The sequence below is a fragment of the Callospermophilus lateralis genome, chromosome 19 (assembly GCF_048772815.1).
Source record: "Callospermophilus lateralis isolate mCalLat2 chromosome 19, mCalLat2.hap1, whole genome shotgun sequence".
NCBI classification, from domain to species: domain Eukaryota; kingdom Metazoa; phylum Chordata; class Mammalia; order Rodentia; family Sciuridae; genus Callospermophilus; species Callospermophilus lateralis.
Window position 1 is genome coordinate 30,500,842 of NC_135323.1, and position 12,130 is coordinate 30,512,971.

General features: G+C 36.1%; 1 pseudogene; it reads right to left on the bottom strand.

Moving 5' to 3' along the window:
* Positions 1-844: 844 nt before the first annotated feature.
* Positions 845-12,130, bottom strand: part of LOC143384887 (cytochrome P450 3A4-like) — a 30,467-nt pseudogene continuing 19,181 nt past the window's right edge.

Genomic DNA, 12,130 nt, shown 5'->3' on the forward strand with positions numbered 1-12,130 from the left:
TAGTAACTCATAATACATACATACTTGTATGATACTACTAGGGAATGAGGTAAACTATGACAAGTGTGCTATAGGATCCAAAACCACAGAGACTGCAAAGAGGTTTTTTGTTGGACTCTGGGAGCATTGAGGATTAATCTGCTATTATGTTTAGTACCTTACTCAGGTACTCACTTACTGAAGTGAGTATCCCATGGTGCTGTACTTGAAGTTTGTTTGCAGGGGTGGGGGATCTGGTTCTGAAGATAACATGGGAATACTCTCTCTAGGGGCTAGTTAATAAGTATGACATATGAAGTTCAGTGATACTCTAAAAATATTAAGATAAATATATAAAGACCTTTTCTATCATTATTTTTATTGATAATACATAGTAAATCATGACAACAAAGACTATTTAGGGAGTATAAAATTAGAATGTGTTGATTAATATTAGAAACCTGTGAAGTAAAGCGTGTTTTGAAAGAAAGAGTTGATGATAAAATATTTGTACTCAGATCTTTTGAGTTACTGAATCAGTGTTTAAGAATTTATAAGGGCAAATATGAAGAGGTGAGGGTGCAGAGGTGGGTGGATAGAATACCCCCCAATACCAGAGAGGCTGAGTCTTCATATCTGGCACACAGATGGTCACCTCCTTTCCATCACACAACACATAATACTGTGCACAGACACTGAACAAGCCCAGCAAAGGTCCAGCATCCCTAGTAACTCAAGAGCAGCATCCACCCATAAATCCATCTTCAATACCAATTTTTATTCACAGAGAAAATCAATATGTCTTTTGTTCTGAGATACATCTTCTTTGAAGAACAGAGCAGAGATTTTTAGGGAGATTTAGACTCTACTTTCCAGGCTCATCTCTTGACACAACCTTTAGAACAATGGGTTTTTCTGGTTGAAGAAATGGTGTCTTGCTTAATTTCAGAGGAATCTGCAAACATTAAGCAAGTATATTTAGATGTAGTAAACGAAACCCGAACAACAGAAAGAATCGGAAAAGGTACATTTCAGACAATAAAGCTATACAAACATATAAAAACTACTTTCAGCCTCATGTGTCTGGGATTCCTTACATTTATTCTTTAAGCTTTGACAATATTGTAGAATGAAAGCACACATCCCCTGTCCATTTAAAGAAGTATTTCATGAGCATCTATTCTCTACCACCGCTGAGATAAAATAATGTTGGCTTGTGTTCTTTTTAATTTAAATTTTAGGAAAAGAGGTGATGACGAGCCTGAGTGGTAGAACATTTGCCTAGCATGTGTGATGCCCTTCGTTCACCAGCAACACAAATAAAAAATTTTCAGCAAAATAGATGAATTTAAATAATTTAAACTAGATTTTTGGTATTATTTCAAATGCTTTTTTGTAAAGCTAAATAAAACGAACTTCATGGATGTTTGCTCAAGTTGCTTCACGGATGGGTTACATAGGTAACCCTGATCAGGTTTTATAATTTGAACTCTATGAGCAGTCCTTCCCTTCTAAGAGTCCAGGCATGCCTCTTGATAGAACCCATGAAGTTTAAAGATGGAAAAGACCTTCAGGGAACAACATGCTTTCTCCCCCTAAAGTTTCTCTTCCTCTTTGAAGTGCAAATGGGGAACATTTGAGTCCTACATACTTTTGAGTATCTCTTTTGTCCCATTCTCACCAAGGCATTCCTTTAGTGTTGGGGGTACCTCCAACAGAGTAATCTTCTACACCAAGAGAGAGAAGGGAAGACAATTGTCATGGAGATTGAGGAGTTCCAATCTGGGAAATACTAGGAGCTTGCAGAGAGTACCTGCCCCATCTCAGATGTACTAGAGACCTACTTTCTCTGTGATTTAAGTTCCTTCCTGTTTAGAGGGTAGCTACCTGACTGCCCTGACTTCTCAAATAAAATGGTCACCACTTCTGTCTCCCCCTTTCCCATATGGAACATGAACAAATGGGAAAGTAATTGCATAATAAATGATCAGTTCCTAGAAATAAGCCATATAGAACCTTGCTTTTTGAGACTCAATGAAAAGTGTATTCTTCACAGGAGAGATTCCACATAGTTCCATAAATGTAACACATTACTATTCTTAAATTTCAAATAGTTTGAAAATATTTTCTGCATGAAGAGAAACACAAACTTTAGATTAGGTTGACATTAGATTAGAAGAGAAAGAGGTAGAGAGAGAGAGAGAGAGAGAGAGAGAGAGAGAGAGAGAGAGAGAGAGACACAGAGAGAAATGACATTTGTTAAATTTTAAAATTAAAAAAAGCAAAAAATTGACACCCAAGTACTCTAAATCAATGATAAGTCTCTCCTTAAATATTTCCTGAATACTTCCATGAACAAGTTTCCCTCTAAGTCACCACTGAGAGTTCATGAAGGGCAAAAATGAGGTGGTGTAGTTAAGTGGTAATGATGTAGTTAATATACAGAAATAAACGGGCCTCTAAATGGGATGCTTTGGGGACAAAATGTTAACTTAGATGATCATAAAAGTTTGGAGTAACCAATTTCAAAAGAGAGGAAAGAATGGGTCTTGCATTGATGGGAGGACTCCTTAGAGGAGTATGGAGATTGAACTAGAATTTGAAAGATAAGAATAGAATGAGAAAAATGGGGAAATAAGATTCAAAGAGTTACTATTGAAATGTAAAAATAGTTTTTCTGCAACAGGACTCCAGGAAGGTTGGATCAATTAGGAAAACACTGAACTGCATAAGTCCTTCCTATCTTTAAGAAATGATTGATGTCAATGTTTCTCAACTTTGTCTGAGAATGAGACCAACAGGGAGCTTTTAGAGTCAAACTCTAGGCAAGTGATTTTAGCATTTTGGAGATGACCCAAATATCTTGTATTTTTAAAATTCTATGTTGATTTCAATGTTCAGAAAATAGTTGAGAAAAACTGTCACAAAATTTCCATAAGTTCTGTTGAGGAAAACAGCACTTGACATCATCAAAACATGATTTTCACAGTTCAGGATTGATTATGTAAAGCAGCCTCATCCTCATTTGAATTAAAATCGAGTTTATACTTTGATAAAGTTCAGAAACACTGCACATAAGCATGTCAACCTAATCTCAATGGACTCTACCTGATCTTTAAACTCTTGTTTTTTATAAAGCCACAGATATAGAGCTCCAAAACTGAAGAAGCCTAACATCGCACAAGTGTCTCAAAAGAGATTCTTTAAATGAGCAGGTACCTTTCTTTAAATAGGTTTCTCAACTAAAAGTAACTACCCACAAGACCTTACTTTTTCATAAAGTGTCCTGACCTGTGTTTCCTTGCAAGGATGGAAGGAGAAGTTCTGCAGTAATCTGATGAGAGCAAGTTTCACGTTCATGAGAGCAAACCTCATGCCAATGCAGTTTCTGGGCCCATTTCCAAAGGGCATGTATACGTAAGGATTGATGCTGTCCTTGTTCTTCTTACTGAACCTGATTCCACAATAGTAGATGAAAACAAGTTATTCAGACATAAATCTATGAAACCTACATAATTGGGGTTGTCTCCTAAACATTCATAACCAGCAAAACACAGGATTCTTTTGTGGAATGGTCATTGAAATCCTGCTGTGACTTTGCTTATAAAAATTGAAACCTACAAAACTTTTTCATTCTCCTTACACTAGAGGAGCTCTCTGTCTTCTTAAGATGTGATGAATGCTATTTAAAAGAAAATATGTCTTTAAGTACTGAAATTATACTCAGGATTGTGATCCATACACACTCTGAAAAAATTAGAAAATGAGCTTATAAATGAAGAAAAGTGTGTTCCTGCCTCAACTCCCACTCCTGCATTTCATATTTTTATTGATGAAGGAGGAGAAAATGCTCCCACTATAATTACCTCTCTTCTCTATACTCCTTTTTTTCTGGATCTTCTTGTCTCCCTTCCTTCCTCCCTCCCTTCCTTTTCCCAATTCCTCTCTTCCTCTACCTCCTCCTCATTCTTCTTTTTTCTCCTTCTCCTTCTGTCTCTGCCTCTCTCCCCATAGAATATCATCATTGTCTTCTGAGTCTGTCTCATCAGGTTACAAATAATTCCTTGAATGTTGAATGCAGGTTTTACTCAAATTGACTCCTAGTTATTTGATTGCTTTAAGGAGAAAGTGTTGATTTGGAGAAAGTGATAATGACATTGTGATTGTTTTTAAACGTATTGTTATATATTTGAGAACATTTTGGCAAATTTATAGGTGATTGTGATTCAAAGTAACATGGAAGCTATTGGAGGGTGTGGTGGTGTGTGGAGGGTCTGCTGACGTTGGTGGATTGTTATTTGGGCAGATGATGAGCAGATGCAGAAGCATTAAAAGTGTTTTCCAAACTACTGTCTGTAGATTATGCTTGCGTGTATGTCAAGTGTCCTCCATACCATACATCTTTGTAATTTTCCTCATCCTAGTCTAGTCCCTGATGAACCTTAAGCAATTAGTATCTTATCATGCCTCAGTGAATCAAAGAGATGTGTGATCTCTGATTTTGTATCTGTGGAGTGTCAAAAGTTGGAAGTGCTGAAATTGGAGGAAACTGGCTCTGAGCAACTCATAGCCAACAAGACAAAGTCACTCTCATCAAGAAGTGTAAGTTAGGGGCCAAGAGAAGTCTTGATCCCATGCCACCTGACCCACCACTACCCTGAAAACTTTCTCTATTTTGCTCTTTAGTACAACAACAGGAAAACAGTAACTCTTTCCAGAGTGCAAACTGTGAGGTTGGATCCAAATTTTCAGAAGACCAAGGTCAAGACATATTTAAGGATGAATACTTCAGGTGTCTTGGGGGCAGGTTACTTGGCTTTGAAAGACTCATCAACTGTGGAGAGTATGAGAAGCTGGCCCAGAACACTCCAGAGACAAGACTCAGAGGATCTGAGCTCTCTCCATCCTCAGTGAGGCTGCTTAAACCATTTGGGGGGCAGTCCTCAGGCCTTAACTTGTATTTAACAATTGTGCTGGATGCACCAGGAACCAATGTTTACTCAAGTGGAAGATAGAAGTGCTTCCTAAAGCTGGTAGAAAATTCAAGGAGCTAAAGTGAACAGGACAAAAACCCTAAAACTATTAAAAAAGGTAAGCACCTAAAATAAGAGAGTGGTCAACTGGCAGAAAGGTTTATAGATTACTGTTTAACATCATGTGAAATGTGATAGCATTTCAGCCCTTAAAAGCTACACATTTACATAAAAATGTCCATACTGTCATTTATCACATTAATAATAGATAGGGCTTATCTTGATGTTCTAGGGCCTTAAATGCTATAGTCATTTATTTTTTCTAATGTTTATTTTCTAAAATAATTACCACTTTGTAAAAGACTTCTTAAAATTTTCTTAAAAAAAGAAAATTTTAAAATCACATGTATGTCATCTGCACTAAGAGACCTCAGAATATGTGTGAAACAGCCTCTTAAGGGTGGATTTCCTTTCTCAGGAGCCCTGTACCTTTCAGGGTAGAACTTTTCAGGTTCTGGCCAGTACGTGGAGTTTTGATGAAGACTATATATTGGTATAGCCACATTTGTTCCTTTGGGAATGAGCACCCCATTGAGTTCAACATCTTTTTTACAGACTCTCACAGTTCTCTCAAAAATTGGATATAATCTGAGAGTTTCATTCACCACCATGTCCAGATACTTCATCTCAAATAGTACATCGTATGTAACAGGTGCCTGGCAAGAAAGAAATATTTTGTAAATTAAGATTTGGAAATGACTTAAAACTCTGTTGACACAGTACACTGATGTTTTCAGAGCTCCTCAAATAACTCATATTCATAAAATACCATAGCATTTACAAAGCATTTAATAACCATCATGATTTTAGAACTGCCCAATGGCACACTGAGATGCAGAGATTTTACCTCTCCTCTCCCCTCCAGGTGCCATTCACTCACCTTATTGGGCAAAGTCTCATCAATCTCCTGCTGAAGCTTCTTCTGGACATCAGGGTGGGTGGCCAGTACATACATAATAAATGAAAGAGTGGTGCTAGTTGTGTCATAGCCAGCCAAAATAAAGATAATAGACTGGGCTGCAATCTCCAGATCAGATAGACCTAAAAGGAGAGGAAAGACAATTTAGTCTAAGTGGGTCCATACACACTTTACCGTTTACATGAACATAAATCAGAATGATGATCCAAAATCCCATGAGGAAAAACTGGAAGAGCAATTCATAATGTTCCTCATTCTGCTTCCCCCCCACCATGAACACAACTGGGTGATTTCAAGGGACAGTATGGATGTCAAACAAACACAGTATTTTTCAAATGTGCCTTGAATATCATGAAAGTTATTTAGCTATAAATAGTGGGTAGCACTCTTCCCCTGGAAAAAAATAAACTTACTCTATCTAGAATGTAGATAGAAGAACCTTGAAAGCATTTGAAATACTGGCATCTTTGCAGGGAAAATAAAGGCCATGACTGACAGAACTATACTGAGCCACAGAGAAATTTTTCTACACAAACTATGGTCCATGGACCAGCAGTATCCACAGCTTCAAGGAGCCTATTAGAAACACAGAATCTCAAGCATTGCTCTAGAGCTACCAAATTGAAATCTGAACTTTCATGAGATGTGGTCAACTCTGTTCTATTACCTAAGAATCATCAGGTAATAGAAGAGCTGGGGCACCAGTCTTCAAAATGGATGATCTCAGGGTGTGTAGAAACTATACAGAAAAAAAACCCAGAAGAGTAGTGATTAACCGGAGTCTAATGAGTGGTATTAAAATCACACAAGAAAGAATGTATTGATACAGGGCATTAGGCAGAAGCTATAGTACAATGGGGTTCCGGGGTGGAATTAACATTGCTTATCAATCTTGGGCTGAATGTCATCTTTCCTAGTACATGTCCCCTCTATTAGCTCAAATTCATAATCATCAAACAGCCTTTGTGATAGAAGGTGTTGTTTCTCTTGACTTTTCTCCTAAAAAGTCACATTCAAGTATTCATCTCATTGATTGGAGAAATGATTAGGATTTGTTGATACTGGAATACCTGAAAGAAACATGGTATACATTCCAACCATGTAATTCATAACAAAAATTAATGCAAAATGAGTGTGAGAAAGATCTACATGGAATTCTATCTTACACAAGCTTTCTATGATGCTATTGTGGGAAAACTCACACCGTGTTTTCCCCACTACTGGCATAAACCCAATGATACTGAAATGAAATTGGATTATAAACTTAAGTTACAACTGCTCAGTACAATTTGGTAGCCACTAACCATATGTATCTATCTAAATTTAAATTTTAATGAATTAAATCTAAATAACAATAGAAAGTACACTTCCTCAGTAACATTGCCTACATGCCAAAAGCTCCAAAGGCACATGTCCAGTGATTACTGTATGAACAAAATGTATATTGAGTACTTCCTTCACCACAGAAAGTTGTAGTGGAATCAGGGAGAGGATTACTGTTTAAACCATGTATATGGACTCACATAGAAATATTTATATTGCTCAGTCTGCACTAATATATTTTATTTTCATATCTCTGTTCAGAGAAAGGTTCTAGAAGAAACTACAGTAGTAATGGTCACATTACACTTCCAGATTTTGGTTTCTAATACAGTCTTTCACTTAAAGGAGCCAGGGCTTCTGGAAAATTGGTGATTCCAGGCCTGATCAGAGGAAATAGACAAGAAACCTAGAGTTTCTTGCACCAGAAAGCAAGAATGTTCTCCCAAAGAAATATGAGAAAACATATGCAACACTGTTTATATTTCTACAATGTGGATATACCATTATATAGGTATCAAAACTGAGAGAATATACAAACTCAAGAACCATTATGTTAACATATGAACTTAGAGGTAAGGTGACTTTTCTGTGATGGTTCATTAATTATGACAAATATATCATTTTGGTGAGGGATGTTTGTAATGTTGGCAACATATGAATTTAGAGAAAAAAATGGATATGTGCAATCTCTATGCTTTCTTCTCAGTTTTGTTATGAAACTAAAACTGCTATAAAATATAGTCAAATTTAACAATCAAAATATAAGATGAGGAAGAGGAGAGGGAGGAGGAACAGAAGGAGGAGAGAGAAGTTGCTAAAAGAGTTAAGCCCAAGAGAATTTGACCATCAAAATAAAAAATGATAGCAAGAGAATAAATTCATAGTATATAACATCATACTGACATAAATAAAAATGGAACTCTCTTACAATCTAATACCAACTCATATATGTACAGTAGATGATAGAATGATAAGATAGCAGTTTGTAAACATCATAATACAAATGCTTTCTATCAAAAATCATACATGAATGATAAAACTAGTTGGTGAATATATGTTGAGGAACAGGATGCTTACACAGTGCCAGAGGTTTCCCCCACAACATTCTTATGAATTACATGGGAAAAAATTAATATTAATATCAGATGAAGCTAGTGAACACATTTTCACCCAGTACTGCCAGTGACCCTCACCACTAGTGGGACAGTGAACCTCCTGATTGGATGTACAAATGCAAATATCCAGGCAGAGGTTCTGATTCAGTGCATCTGAATGAGGCTGCGAATCAGCATTTGTTCTGATGTCGATGGTAAAAGGAAAACAGACTAACTTCAAGACTGAAATGCTTTCTCCTAGTTTCCCTTCAATTTCTGAGCCTTGTTACACCTGTATGATTCTAGACAGTACATGTGGGCACCATTTGCAATATCCAAATGTGGATCTTCCTGCAATTTGGTGAAAATCTATTTTCTCTTTCTAGAGAAATATACATGTTTTCTAATGTGTATATTTTCAGGATAATTTGCTTATTTGAATTTCCCTGTCAATGGACCATGAAACATTCTTGGTTACCTTGGTAGGGCTCCTTGTCTTGAGAATTCTGGGAATCAATCATTAACTGGAGAAAATCAATGCGGTGCTGGAAGCAGAAATGGAAATGGAAATGACTAAATCAGCCATATATCAGAAGTAAATCTGGAATGTAGCATTTCACCTCCCTTCTTAGAATATGGCTCCTTTAAGTCCAGAAGTCTGTCTAGGTTTGCACAACCCACCAGTGAACAAGACATGCATGTATAAGCCATGGAAAACAGGATATTTTCCTGAGAGAAATCCAGCTATGGTGTCCAATATCTGTTAGTCTTTGCTCTCCCTAATGCTGGGTTTGTCTCCTTCTCCTGTCACACCTGCTTGCCCAGGAAGTGGTCCTGGACTTCAATTCTTTTAGTTTGCCTTAATTCTTATTCAATGGCCACACTGAATACACTTGATAGTTTCAAAGATGATTACTAGCTTTTGTTTGTGTATCATCAAATTCTCCACCCATTAGGTACATGATTCAATCTTCAGTGACATGTGGGGATGGCTGTCCTGCCTCCCTGACCTGGAGACATTCTTGTGCCAACCTCCAGGCAAAGCAGAAGGCAAAGCTGGGTTAGCATATCACCTTGATGGTCACTGAAGAGCACGGCCTGATTGTGGACAGGAAAGGACTCAGATTTAACATACACATACTTCACCAGGTGCCCAATAGGACCTTCCTTTGAAGAATGTGTCAACTAAGATGTAAAGGACTTGGAATTGTAATGATTGTTCACCAATCTAAGATTTGGGGAATACTTTTTAACAGTAAAATTATTTTGAAATAGGATTTTTATTTTGACAGTTTACTGAATCGGAGGGAAATGATAAGGTTTTTATTTGAATGATATTTATTTCAAGACATAACATCACATCAATTATTGTATCAAACATTGTCAATCTTACTCATTGTCAGTTTGCCGTTTTTAAATTTGATCTTCATTCTAACCAAAATGTAAAAATTCTCCAGTGCAAATCTTAAAGTTTTCCATCAACTTTAAAAAATGTACAGAGAGGGACTGAGGAATGAAGCTCAGTGATTCAGTATTTGCCTAGCATATATGAGGCCTTGGGTTCAATCCCCAGCACCACTTACAAAATTACATGTATATTTATATACGCACAAGTCAGATGTACACAGCAAATAAATGATCAGAAAGCAAACATCGTCAGGTCACCAACACCAGGTTTTACCTTTTCTTTATCTTCTAGGCGTTTTTGTTTCATCATCATTACAGCATTTTTAAAAAAATCCAGAACACTTTTTAAAACCTGCAGACATTTAGTGCTTGAAACACTGGTCTAAGGAATGGAAATAGCACTAGAAAGAAAATGAAAGAAAACATAAAGAGAAACCTTGATGAAAAGGCAACATCACAGGAGCATTGATCATTTTCTAAAAAATACAGAAGAGAAAAATCATCCGTTTTCTCAACCAGCAGCCATTCCCTCTGTGGCCAGTACCTGGTGTCTGGTTCATGGCTGAGCAAGGGCACTTCATACATGGGGTTGCAGCCACCATAGCAGGGAATCAGTGGCCCCATCAATGCAACTGGACTGAGCAAAGGAAGAGGATTAAATTCCCTGGCCCCTTACCCTTTTGTGAATTGTAATTGGGTGTCTGGGTAAACCAGTATATAATCAGTGCTGTAATTAATTATGCATTCAAGGAAAGTAGGCAGGATAGTTACAATTTGGCCTATGTTTCTCAGCTGTCAAGAAATGAAACCAGAAATCAATAACAGATGGAAAATCAGGAAACTCAGACAGAAGTGCAAATTAACCATAAAACTTCTAGATACAGTTGTCAAGCATCAAAGATGGTATCCAAAGGCAATTAGAAGTTGTTTTTAGGTGAATTAAGGTGAAGACATGTTATATCACACTTAGGAGAAGTTGCAAAAGCAGCGCTCATAAACATACAGCTACAGATGTATAAGTTTTATAAAAGATAGTTCTCAAGTCAATAGTCTAAATTAAATCATAAAATGGTGAACAGAGGAAATTAAACAAAAGGCAAGCATGAGGAAGAAAATAATAGAAAACCAAGTAGAAACAAATGCAATAGAAAAGAAATAAAATTGACAAAAACCAAAGGTGTTTATAAGTCACCTTACCCCTTTGAAAATATCATAAAAATCACCAAACCCTTAGCCAGATTGACCAAGAAATACAAAGGGATTACAGTTTCATATGATGATATTTCCTCTCAATATGTACTAGAAGGGAGCATCTGGATCAGAAGGTATATCTACTTTTATTTATTTTTGGGACCTTCACACTCTTTTCCAGAATGGTGTACATTTCCACCTACAATATGTAAGAGAACTTTTTCTCCACATCTAGCCAGTATTTGTTATTTTTTCATTCATTCTTTCTCTTTTTGATAATGGTTATTCTAACCAGGGTGAGATGATGTCTTATTGTGGTTTTGATTTGCATTTCCCTGACACCAAGTGATATTGAATAGTTTTTTCATGTATTTTTAAGTCATTTGTATTTTTTTTGAGAAATAACTATTTGGAGCATTTTGCTATTTTTAAACTGGATTACTTGGGGGTTTGGTCATTAAGTTTTTAAAAATTTGTTATATTATGGAAATATATATCATTTATAAATTTAATACTCTATAGATACATAAAACATACTTTATATTAATCTATTTTTATCTAAATGATTGGAACATCTGTACATCCAGATTTATTTCTACATTATTCTGAATACCTGAGATGTGCATTAAATCTAGGTATCCATCAATGCATGGATAAAGAAAGTGATACACACACACACACACACACACACACACACACACACACATATATATATATATATTATAATATAAAATTTATGTATTTATAATATACATTATAATAAAAATATATATACACACACATACATATATGCCCAATGGAACATTCATTCATAAAGAAGAATGAAATCCTGTATTTTGTAGCAAAAGGTGGATGGAATTAGAGGACATTCAGCTTATGAACTAAACTAGACACATCAATACAAGTACCAAATGTTCTTTCTCATATGTGGAAGGTAAAATATTTGACCTGAATGTATAATAGTGATTATTAAAGGTTGGGAAGGGTTATGGCAGAAGGTGGATAAAGAAAGGCTGTATTTCATTTGTGTATGCTGTGTACATGTGTTGAGACATCATGCGGAACCCCATTTATTTGCATAACACATACATGTTAATTAAAAAATAAAATAAATATTAAAAAAGAAATGAATGCAATGAATAACAAGAGAAATGAAAGGAGAAATTATTACTAACATTGGAGAT